The sequence below is a fragment of the Euprymna scolopes genome, chromosome 31 (genome assembly GCF_053919585.1).
Source record: "Euprymna scolopes isolate OS-2025 chromosome 31, ASM5391958v1, whole genome shotgun sequence".
Taxonomy (NCBI): Eukaryota; Metazoa; Mollusca; class Cephalopoda; order Sepiida; family Sepiolidae; genus Euprymna; species Euprymna scolopes.
Genome location: NC_136512.1, coordinates 50398141 through 50411405, shown reverse-complemented (window position 1 = coordinate 50411405; position 13265 = coordinate 50398141). Strand labels below are relative to the sequence as shown.

The 13265-nt window shown below is 30.4% G+C and overlaps 1 protein-coding gene across 4 annotated transcripts in view; it reads right to left on the bottom strand.

Moving 5' to 3' along the window:
* Positions 1–13265, bottom strand: part of LOC145255739 (pleckstrin homology domain-containing family G member 1-like) — a 521632-nt gene that overhangs the window by 181113 nt on the left and 327254 nt on the right. The window contains exon 1 of one of the 4 annotated variants that reach the window (XM_080114373.1): positions 9627–9763. The exons of the other annotated variants lie outside the window; for them this stretch is intronic. The gene's annotated coding sequence lies outside the window, so the exon portion shown is untranslated. Of the gene's footprint in view, positions 1–9626; positions 9764–13265 lie in introns of those variants that run through there. 4 annotated transcript variants of the gene reach the window in all.

Genomic DNA, 13265 nt, shown 5'->3' with positions numbered 1-13265 from the left:
ACTATTAAAAACCTGCCGAATATATGTCAACCTATGTCACGGTAACATATATTGAGCGAGTTTTTAACAGTATTTGATCCAGTTTTTTATTTATAACATCTTTTCCCACACTTACCGTGTTAAAGAGAGAATAAGCCGCCATCTTGAATGTTCCAATACATCGGTAAACACTGTATGGTTTTCGAGCTGAATAAACATGTTACATTGAATAAAAACACGAAAAATATATCCAGTTTGGTAGAAAAGTAACTTATCTTGCCTTTGATAACATTTATTTGTTATATATTTGTTTTTTTACAACTTTTTCGAATCTATGTGTACAGTAATACAAACCCGTAATGCCTTCTATGTTTTGTATTCCGCCAAAATAGATCAAAGGAAGGTCGTAAATTGCATTGTTATGATGACTGAACTTATGCATTCATGACCTGAAAGTTTCAGCTCTCTGTTGCAGATATTGACGGTGTGAGACTAAGCAAGCAACCCCTGTCATGAACGTATGTCAGAAGCAGAGATTCGACATTGAATTCCTGGCAAAAGTACATTGAGAATGGTGGTGACTACATAGAAAAATAAATTCTGGAACATAAAAGGTCGCTCGTTTTAATGATAATAATCTGTGTAGCTTTTCAATTCTTGGAGTTAAAAAAATTGAATTCTTACTTTTGTAGCAACTCTTGTACACACACACATATTAGTATGAAAATATATTTAAGGTACATAAAGGCGTCTACATATTTTGCCTGTAAGGAATCGCCAAACTAAATGCACAGAATTTTGCTATTGATCTTTTTTTCCAATACTTACATGATGTTTAGACAAGTTATTATTGTTAACTAACAAATATATTATTTCCCTATCACAGATCAATATTTTCATTAGCCAATGGCTGGTATTCTCTCAAACACAGAGCCAGTCGACCATTACTTGACATCTTTTTCTTTTATTTTGGATGTGATGCATCCCTTTGTAAGTGTGTCAAATTAAGAGTTGACTTTATTTTAGCATATGCATAACTGACATAATTCCTTTTTCTATTTTGCATCTAGATATATAAAAACAATAACAAAAATCTGAATATTTAGATTGATAATTTCCTGTGGAGATAAAACGCAAACGCCTATATAAAACTTAATTGTCATAAATATATTTTAATACTATTACTAATAAGCTCAACTCACATATTGAGCACTGTTGAAATAAATACTGACAATTTATAAACAACATATCTTATATGTGTAAAGAAATAACTTATAGATAAAGCATATGTTTTGTATGTCTGTCCACATATCAGTTGTTAATATTTGATATTTGAGGAAAATGACATTTTTCATATCAGCAGATTCCTGTAGATGTTTTAACCGGTTTAAAAAGTGTTTTCTATTATTGATTACATTATTCAGCAGAATATTAATTGTTTACAGTCATGGAATTCTGGGAACGATTTTTCTAAACAAATATTTGTCCTTTGTAAAACGATTTGTTAGATGAGGAGTGATGCAGTATTTCACAACAGAATGAAAAGATTCGCACTTTTCCCTGTTTTAATAGTTATGTTCAGCATATTGTTCCAACGATGGTCAAACCGCTAGTCTATATCATAAATAGAGGATCTACCATGTTTCTATGTATCGGACTATAACTTCAGAACCATTAGACACATTTTTATTAGATTTGCAATAGCGATGTATAATTTTTTCATTAAAAATGTTTATCTTTAATCAAATTTAAAACGGACATAAAATTTGAACAAATTTCAATTAGTTTTTGATCTCCCAATGATAGAGACTCAACTCTGCCAAATAAAAAGGTTCTTAGCTTAGTTCAGTGATGTAAGCATTTATTGTTTCAGCGTTATTCTTCTGGTTCATGATAAAGGTTGATACTCTATTTAGTAAAGCTCAGAAATTCAGCAGCTCAAATCAAGAGTATTCACTATGAGGTTTGATTTGTTGGATAGAGACACTCGCATGTGAAAAGGTGAGTGGAGAGAGAGAACCGACTTTTCAAAAAGCTGAAAGAGTAACAGATCTAAGGTATGAATTCCAAGAAAGATTTGATGAAAAATAAAATCCCGAGAAGTTGCTGAGTCGATTTCTCAGCAAGAAAAGAGTCATCCATGAAAATCTCAGGGACAAAGGGGTCATGCTTAAGATTGAAAGACAAACTTAATCTTGACAGGATTAAACAAAATAAGCCACTTCATACACCAATCCACAACCAAACTCAAGTCAGAATAGAGAGTATAAATATTAATCTTCTGAATAATATTATAGATTACTGAATATGAAAATGGGTTGCAGCATAAATCGTAACAGTAAAAAAAACAAAAAAAAAACATTAAACATGAATGAAATCAAACGTTTCTTTTCATCCTTTCTTGCTTTCTTTTTAAATGGATGTTTTCAACTGATATATTTACTTCAACGCTATAAGTAAATAAGTAAATGTGTGTGACACTAGTAGATGTACATCGACGCTGCAAATAACTGGTTGAAAAACAAACAGAAAGAAATGTATGTTAATGACAGTAAAAATACTAAGTTCCATCGTAAATGTGAAAGGCCATGGGTTTTTTTTTTTTTTTTAGGAACAAAGGCAGGCGACTTTTTTTTGTCTCTCTGTCTCCCAGTGTCTCTCAGTTAGTTATGACTCCTTTTAATAGTGAACGATTTCTGTCTCAATGTTTGGTTACAAGTTAAATCTTAGGTGTAGACATTTTAAACATGACACAAGATTACTTACTTCGACATTACGAGTAACTGATTTAAATAAATAAAGAAATGTATATTTACTGAAAACTATGGAGGATTCTAAAAAAACAGTAAAAATAGCGAATTATATCTAGTTACATGAAAAGCCGTCTTATTTTTTATTATTTTTTAGGAATTAAGGCAGGCGACCATTTCCTTACTTTCCCCTTTTTGTTGAGTCTCCAGCCTGCTCACTCATGTTTTCTATCATTTACACTGAGGAAGATCGAAGGATCGGTCGAAAATTATGTGCTTTTAAAGGAAACATTCTTGTTTTTTTTCAAAAGACTTTTTGTATTCCTACACGTCAACACACAGGAAATAAATACAGAAAAGATATAAACATTCATATATTTTTGTATTGATTTTTTATTCATACATATTTAACTATATATATATACTAGCTGTACCCTGCCATGCATTATTTGGTGTAATGGAAAAATTTAATAAAAAGAGAAAATGCATGTTTCTTATATTAGTACAGCAATCCACTGCAAAAAGTGAAAAAGAAGGCGAAAATGAAAAAAAATGGTACTCTTGCAGAATTTGATCTGGATCCTCGGGAGTTTCTGTCAATCATTCATGGTTTGGATGAAGCCGAACGTAGCAAAATTGTTGAAACGCTAAATGTTTTTTTTTTTTTTTTGTTGTTGTTTTACAAAAATGTGAGTTAGTAATTAATATTTGGTTGATGGTAGGGGGAGGGGGGTTACTATACACAGATTCGAAAAAGTTGTCCAAAAACAAATAAATGAAAGCAAAGGTAAGGTAAGTTACGTTTCTACCTAATTGGATAATTGTTTAGTGTTTTTATGTAATGTAAAATGTTTAATCGGCTCAAAAAACAGAAATGGTCGCGGACTCTGTTGAATACGTTAAGTTTGGGAAAGTAAGTTGAAAACTAAAAACTATACAAAAAAGTGTCTGAAACTCACCAAATATATGTTACCATGACATAGGCTGGCATAATCGGTGGGTTTCTGGCAGTATTTTGTATAGTTATTTTAGTTTTAACTCACTTTCTCTAACTTAAAGTAATCAACAGTGTCCACCACCATTTGTAGCTTTCAAATACCCCGATAAACACTGTTTTTCGAGCCGACTAAACGTTACATTAAATGAAAAGGGTTTGTATTACTAAACAGATACAAAGAAGTTGTCAGAAAATAAATATATAACAAATAAATGTTATCAAAGGCAAGAAAAGTAAATGTTCTACCTAACTGAATAAGATTTTAGTGTTTTTATGTAATGTATAATCGGTTCAAAAACATTCAATGTTTATCGGTATATCTGAAAAATACAAATGGCGGCAGACTGTATCGAACACGTAAGTTTGAGGAAATTTTGGGAAAATGAGTTTAAACTAAAAAACTATACAAAATACTGTAAGGAACTCACTCAATATATGTTATCATGACGTAGGCTAGCATATAATCGGTGGTTTTAAACTTTTGTTCGATACAGGTGACGACTTTTAAAAGTCCCTTTTAGTGATTACCTGGTTTGAGGATATTTGTACAACTAAACGGCAAATCTGCTCCAAAAAAATTTCTTTTGCATGGTATTAACCCCTGAACTCTGGGACTATTTTCCATTTCACAGACGTAGCCTTTGTTTATGCTATGCGTGAGCATAAACAAAAACCATTAAATATGCATTCGCGTACCAAACTGCTTTGTCAAAAAACATTTAAGCCAATAAACACAAAAATAAATGCCCCTTCCTCAGGTGGCCAGAAAGTGGGTGCTCATTTTAAGTTAAATTTACATGGAAAAGTGATCACCTACTTTTCGAAAAAAAAATTTCTTCAGATCATGAAACCTATTTTTGTACTCCTTGGGCGTTGAGTTCCATGGCGACCTGCAGAATTATTTAATGGTCGTTCCCTTAGTACCCCCCCCTAGTCATGGCTAACGCATGCGCACGTAACATTTTTTATTTATTTACTTATGTGGTGGAGTTTCTATACTGATAGGTTTTTTTAAATTTTTTCACTGGATTATCATTGATTGAACACGAACCAGATTATGAAAAAAAATTGAAAAAAAAAAAAAATCATTTCAACATTTGAAAGGGGTACTCACTTTTTAGTTACCACGTTCTGGTAAATCGGTCACTCATTTTTTTTTTTTTTTTCTAAATACGGAAATGTCTTCGGGAGATATAAAATGGTCGCATGTTGACGAAGCAATGTATCGGGAGGCGTACGGGATGAAAAATTATTGGTAAATTTTTAGATTAGGTCCACCGCCTCAATTTTCTTTTAAATGACGACTTGAAATTGTTTTCGACCATGCTGAATACGAAAATCGCATTGAAATTTTGCAGAAATAAGTAGTTATCAAGATATAAAAAGTTGTATTATGCATTGTAATCTTTGGCGGCCATCTTTTTTACGTGCGTGTATTTGTTTATGGCACGTGTGCACGTAAAAAGATGGCCGCCGAAGAATACAATGCATAATACAACTATTTATTTCCGCAAAATTTCAATGCGATTTGCGTGTTCAGCATACTCGGAAACCTATAAATGTCGTCATTGAAAGGAAAATTGTGGAGGTGGACCTAATCTAAAAAAATACCAAATTATTAAACATTTCTCCAGCATGTTAGTGAAATTTATAATACTCTAAAAAAAAATTTTAAAAAAACAAAAAAAACTTACCTTTCATAAAAACAATTTGAAAAAAAAAACACCCACAAACTGACTTCTAACTGAATAAGTAAAAAAAAAATTTTTTTTTAAATTGAAACTTTATTTTAATAAAAACAATAAAAAAAGTCATGTTCAATCTATTTTTTTTTTCTTTGAGAAACAAATATATTTCTGACTTACAAATGCGGTAGAGGCTCATATTATTTTTACTTTCTATGGTTTTGATATACCGCGTTTTTATTGCTTACAAAATGGGTGACTGATTTATCAGAACGTTGTAACTAAAACGAAATCATTATTTCGACATTTGAAAGTGGTGCTCACTTTTTAATTTTTTTTTAATAATCTGTTTAATTAGTGTCCAATCAATAATAATCCAGTGAAAAAAAAATTCCAAAAACCTATAAGTATAGAAATTAAGCATGGGAGTGATGGTTGTACAACGTCGCCTTTCGCACTTTTACAAACATTATTTACGTTAACTCTTTTCATAAATAATTTTTTAAAAAAAGTAACTAAACCATTTATTGATAATTTGTCACGTGTACAAACATTTATTTATTTACGTAGGCTTAACTCTTTTTATGAATAAGAAAAGTTTTACTCTTTAAGAATAATAAAAGGAAAAAGTTACTGAACATTTATAAAAGGACTTCTTTTCATGAAGGCCAGAGGAATAGTTGGCCGAAAAGTCGTGAAACAACAACTAATAAAGATGAGAATAATAGTCCGTAATAAATAAAAATGGTGCTAATGCAGAGAGCGATTCGCGCTATTTTTAAAATCATATTTCCACGTTTAATTAAAGTTTTACAATATGCTTTTTTTTTATTATTCAATTGTAATTGACAGAATAGGTACAAAACATCCTCCCCTCCCCATGTTAAGAATGACTTTTTAAATAATAACATTATTTCAGCACGGATCACTCTCTGCATGAGTATCATAAAAATTAATACAAATAATACTTATCTCAATAAGTGAAAGGCTAATTTCTACCGGAAATAAAATGGCGATAATCTCGCATTTACAAAAAATATTTTTTATTTAATTTAATATTTTTATAATTCGCAATGTTAAATTATTTTAATAACATGCAAACATTCATTGACTTTAAAAATAGAATTTCTGAAAATTTCAATTAAATTGGTAACGTAGAAATATGGTTTTATTCGCTTTTAACGAACCAAACATTACATATATATATATATATATATATATGTTACGAGTTATATTTTAAGAGTGGACGCGTTACTTTGCAGCTTTCAGCATAAAATGATTTAGAAGACTTTATGCATTCTAAACATTATTTTTGAGTGAGCTTAAATAATTTTTTTTTTATTATTAATGTCTCATGTCCATAGACTACTATTTTCCCCATGAATAAAATAGATTCATTAATTAGTAAAACCGAAATTCTATAACTTATATAAATAGAAAACGGCCTTTTCTCATTGTATTTTTATTTTTACTACTAGGTCTGTTAAAAATATTTAACATAAAATCGATAACTGAAATACTTAATAAAAAATGCATAAACAATGCAATATGAGTATTTACCCAGTGGTTTGCTATCTGCAATCTTTGAAATGAAGGCCATTTACATCATTTCAGTAAGGCAAGATCACAAGAGGCATTCACAGATCAAATTATTCTACTTACTATTATAAGAAACAATTCGTTGTAAAAAATAATCTAAGGTGTATTTAATGCAGACACAAAATTATTTACCTGGTTGTTAAAGTAGGCAGAGCGACGTTGAATTTTTTTTTTATATTAATGACACAAGCTGATTTTTATAAGTCCTTAGTGAAACATATCTTCATTTTACCTAATGCACAGGCCGTATTACAGATTTCTTTATAAAGAAACTGAAATTAAGTACGTTTTTATTTTAAAAAAAAAAGCAACAATAAAAAATGGCTAGTTAGAATCAAATATCAAGTTGCGAAATGTATTGTCATACAAGAATAACCTTTTTTTAATCCGACTAATGTAATTTTATACATGAGATGGAATCACATAAGCATTAAATTTGGAGAAATTAATAAAATGTCGAAATTGACGGATGTACATAATTTTATCATTGAGTGTTGTGTATTGATAGTCTTAATAAATTTAACCAATCATTGTAAATTTTGGAATGCAGCTGCTAGGTATTAAGGGTAGTAATGTGGGCTATATTTAGTTTAACTTAAGCGTAAGCCTTTAATATTAGCAATTTTCTATGATCAAAATCATGTAATGGATTCTAGACATGAGGTTTAGTAGCATTATATTTCGTAATGGGACATAAAGGTAGTGCAAAACTGTTTAGGATATTTTACCTCGGAATTTAAATTGTTAACGTCTGTCCAGGAACAGTATGAAAACGTTCTCTCGGTGTTTAATTGACTATGTACACATTTCACAATTCATTTTGGAAATTCTCTTCTTTTATCCAATTTTTTTTGTTCATTTGTTTTTTCACCTGATGATCCGATGAAAAATCGAGAAGGTTCATGATACATATGGAACATATATCAATATTTAGAGTTTAAAACAAAAAGGTAATTAGAAAAATCAACAAAAGAAAAGTTAAAATAACAAATCTTCAACTTAATTATAACAATGTTTGCTTAAATAAAAACTGCTGCCTAAATCTCTACAATTATATAAATGCAACTTTGTGTGTGCGTGTGTGAGTTCGTTCCTTATAGACTCCAAAATGGTTGAACATATTTTCTTTTAAATTTACAGAACTTTAGTGGGAGTGACCTTAGTTAAGTTTTGTCTCAGCATACTCTCGATAATTACCGATAATTGAAACCATTATTTTAATTTACCTATCATTTTTTTCCATGTCGTCGCTTAGCAACAATGATAGAATAATAGGCCGTGAAAATTCTGTGGGTAAATTGATAGTGCATTTTTTATTTATTTATTTATTATTATTTATTATTATTATTTTTTTTTTTTGCATAACGTGGTCTGTAGGTTCAAACCCCACACATAAATTTGTCAATATTTTTTTTTTGTTAGCTGGAAAGAAGTTTCTATAAAATAATGTTATAAAAAGTTCTCTACAGTGCAATGTAGAATAACATTTTGGACTAAGTTACTGCATGGAGGCATATGAAGCTTCCTTCTGGGCGATTTCATGGATTTCGATGATAATAAAAATATAGGAGTGTGAAATATTCATTGATCATTATTCAATCCAGGGCAACGTTGTGTCTCCCTGCTAGTATGCACATATACACACGTTAGAACAAAAGATAGGACGACATATAATGCTGTAGTTTAAGAATTCAACCGCAATCATTCTCAGCGAGAAGAATTTAGTCATACCACTGTCATTTGATCAAAAGCTTCAAAGAAACTATCTGCAAAAGATATGATCGATCGAAAAATGAAATTGATGAACAAGCATCCACCATGGTTTCCGTGAATATTGCTAAAAAGCTTGTGAAATCAGCAAAGAGAATAAGTCACGATGCACTAATGATTAGTAAATCATTAGTGCATCGGATTCTGAGTGTCAAATCATCAACACTGAAACGACCAGAAGAATTAAAAAGCAGTTTTACAGAGATTTGATGCAGGTTTCAATGCAGATTGTTGTGGGGTGGACAATTTGAGCATTTGTTAAACTAATGATCAATAAAATAGATATGTGTATTCCATAAAAACTTGGACGATGCGCAACTTTAGGGAAACACACACACACACACACTAGTGTATGTCAATTTACTAGCATTTATATATGGCTAAACATAATGCTTACCTATTCAAAAGATGAAATGAAAGTTGTAATTAGAGTAAATGCAAGTGATACAAAATTGTCATGTTACATTAATGAAGGCAGGTGTGCATGTTTTTTTTTTTTTTTTTTTTTTTTTTAAAGCTGCTCCACTATCCCATTCCGCTTGTTTTCTAAGGATGAAACCATCAGAGGTTTATATCAAGAAAGTTTTTCAATCTTTCTTTCTATTATTATTATTATTATTATAGGAGTAGTAGTAGTAGTAGTAGTAGTAGTAGAAGTAGTAGTAGTAGTAGTAGTAGTAGTAGTAGTAGTAGTAGTAGTAGTAGTAGTCACAGCGGGCAGCTTTCCTGTTTGTTGGAGATAATCATTGAGAAAGAGAGAGAGAGAGAGAAAGAGAGGACGAGAAAACAAAACAAAAACAGAACAGGTGTTCATAAAAGAAATGAAAGAAAAAAATGTCAACTTACTTTTAAAATTGCAGGTATATTAAAGCGATAAGTCTTAAAACTAATTCGAGTTCCTTATTCCAAAGGACAGCAGTTGAATCTGTATTATTCGTGAGTGATTAAAGCATGATGAATGTAAAGCGATGATGTCTAATAATAAAGACACTAAATGATCACGTGATCAGTTTTTTTTTTTCTTCTTAAGAGAGTTGTTAGGCAGGTGAACAGGGATATTTTGTAATCATATTACCAAGAAAAAGGGAAAAATTATTGAATAGGAACTATATTTGTTGAAAGGTGCACAGACACAATATTATCTCGACTGTTTCTTGTATATTTTTGCAAGATTAAGCAGTATGGATTTGGGGGATTGGATAACAAAGTATAAGCCCTTGACTTTTCATGATCAGCCTTATATATAGAGAACACAAATTTAAGACTAAATAGATTACGCAAATTTAAAACTGTACAGTTTACATGACTTTATTGTTCGCTAGGATACTCAAATAAGATATATTGGAATTGATTATATCTATATATCGTGAGAAACGGTCTCTACCAAACTATTCTGTCGATTTTTAGTCTAAAGACTTGAAATTTGATATATAGGGAATTCAGACCTGTGGAATAAATTCGATTTGGTTTTTAGCCAGTAAAAATATCTGCTCAAAGTAGAGTAAAAATAAAATTGATTACTTGGCAGAACTAAAAGTGCTTCTCTACACATGCGCAAATATGCATTCATACGTTAATATCGGTTAATATTTACAAATTTTACATCCATCTATTGGTGGCTCATATGAGAACAAATAACGCCAAAACACTGTTTTGGTTTCGATTCCAACTGATGACACCCAAGCCATTTTTTAAACACTTTTGATGTCACTATTATATATTAGGTACAATATATTAATTAATAGAGTATTAGCCCTATAATAATATGACTATCTGCATAAATTAAAATATCATATTTAAACATATTTTACAGCCAGGCGGCCACTACTACAATGCAATAATCAGTAGAATATTAGCATTACAAAAATAAAAGTAAAATCTGCATAAATTAAAATATCATAGTTAAGCGTATTTTACGACCGGGCAGCTTGTTATATATATATGTTGGGGGGGGGTCAGGTGTTTAGAAGCAGCCGAACAATGAGTTTTAGATTCAATGAACCATGTAAAACTATGCAAACAGACATCATCTCACCAATGGCATCAAGCATCACAAGGGGTGAAAAAGCGCAATTTGCATTTTAAACTAAAATTTTAAATTAAATTTTAATTTAAATTAAAAGATAAAACTAATATTACCAGCCGAAAATAAAACTAATTTTTTTTTTCTAAAACATGACAAAAAATGCTGTTATAATTCGATTTTCATTTTAAATAAAAATACTATATTATAATAGGATTTCCATTTTAAAGTGGACTTTTCAAATTCTAAGTATAAATTCAATGTTTGTTTGTTTTTTTCTGAACAAAACTGAAACAATTCAATATTATTTTAGAAAGAGACACGTGATGAAAAACACGTATAATTTAACTCATAAAATTTAAAAAGGTTCGACTCAATCTCTAAAGCAATTAGTTTTCTCGGCTTCACCCAAACTTTCAACCAAGCCCTCAGCCCCTATTGCATCAATACTTCTCTATGCTTATATTACAAGTACTTCCGATGAACATACTGTGCTTGTATTCCACATCAAAGTACATCAGACCCACTCAAACAGCAGCAAAAGCACACCTTTGCTCTGTAGAAGCTCCTAGTTGAAAAACGATTTCATACTCTAATAGGGTATTTTGTTTGAATTACCTCCCTGCTCCTTGTTTTTCCGACTGTATCAAAATGTAAACAAACATCCTCCTGCCAGTTCCCAACGCAGGTTGTTATCTTATAAATCTTACTCCAAACACAGTCCACAGCAATAAACAAAAGAAAAAAGAAAAAAACAAAAAGTTAAAAGAAAAAGAAAAGTAAAAAAAAAAAAAGAAACCAGCAAAAAAAATTTACACAATATAAAATCATAGCAAAAGAAAAAGACGAATTCTTTAAAAGTAGAATTCAAGACCTGAATGTCATAAGTGAAATCAATAACCGCAACTAAAAAAAAAAAAAAAAAGAAATGGACAATAACAAAGGCAGGTGGTAGAGTGAAATTGTGTTGCTTCGAATGTTAGATCATTCACAGTTACTGAGTCAATAACTGTTGGCAGGATTTGCCTTATCCTAATCAGCAATAAAAGATCTCAAAAGTTTTTCAAAACAAGCTGTCCAATTGTAAAGGTCATTCGAAACCAACTTTCAACAGTCAACAAGGTGAGGATTTCCAAGCCCATAAATCTGTTATTCAATTTAGTCTCCATAGTGATGTTTTTATTTCACATAATCCCTCTTTCTTTAAATAGCACAACATCTGACTTTAATTTGCTGCTATTTTAAAAGTTATCAGTAAATATCAATTCTGACTAATACTCTAAGCATTAATGTGGATTTCTTTATATTTATTTTTAGGTTTAGTCAATTTAAACTAAAAGTTATTAAAGCTTTATGCTATTCAAAGGATTTCCGTACTTATGGAGTTAGTGCAGAGTATTAGTGGAAAACAAATGTCCGATAAAGTTATGATTTGAAAACCGCAAAACAAATGTCAAAAGTTACACAACATTAAACATGCGAAAAGTTTGGTTAGGATTTTCTTACATTTTAAACCCCCACCCTGCAAAAAAGGGGACGTTTAAATTGTAAATCGCATTTGTCAATACTTGGGGTTGTTTCTGAATATCCATTTTTTTTTAGATTTTTATTTTCCAAGTTCACAAACATTGCCATCAAATTTATGGAATTTCTTGTAAAATTATATATTCATAAAATGTCAGATTATATATATATATATGTGTGTGTGTGTGTGTGTGTGTGTATATATATGTATATAAGCGCTTGAGTACACATTTGAGGGGGTGAATGTATTTACCTACTTTTTACAACAGGTGTTATCACGGTCTCTGATACGTGAGTAAGAGTCATAAAAGGGATTTTCTTTAAGCGAACAGGAAATAACCCGAGAGCACCAACTCCTTTTCATCCTAAAATCGACCCTTCTGTGCCCCTTCCATTTGGCTTACAATATATTGACATTCACTAAAGAGATATATTTGCAAGAATCAAACACTTTAAATATCAATTAAAATAAAAGAAAAAAAACTTCAACTACCAACAACAACTGAAAGGTAATCTTTTTTATTACCAATCACCATATAAACATTAAAGAAAAAAAAGTAACAATATATATATATATATATATTGTTACTTTTTTTCTATATATAATTATCATATATATAATCTTTATACCCATACACAAACTTAACTCCTAAGTATAGGAAATGCGTTTCTTTGAGAGAAATCAATCTTGATTGAGGCCACCAATGTGCCTACTGGTCCATACCTTCATGTCAACTTAACCAAAAAAAGAAAAGGAATAAAAAGTCACAACCAGTTTTATGAATCACTTCTATTTGTAAAGAAGGTTTGACCTTTTTTTTTTCACAGAAAGTAAAGCTCTATAATTTCTATTTTTGTTCAAAGTGATTAAATCTGTTCTGGTAAATATTTATAGAAAAGTTTTCATATCATCATGAATTATTAAGCATACATTTAAA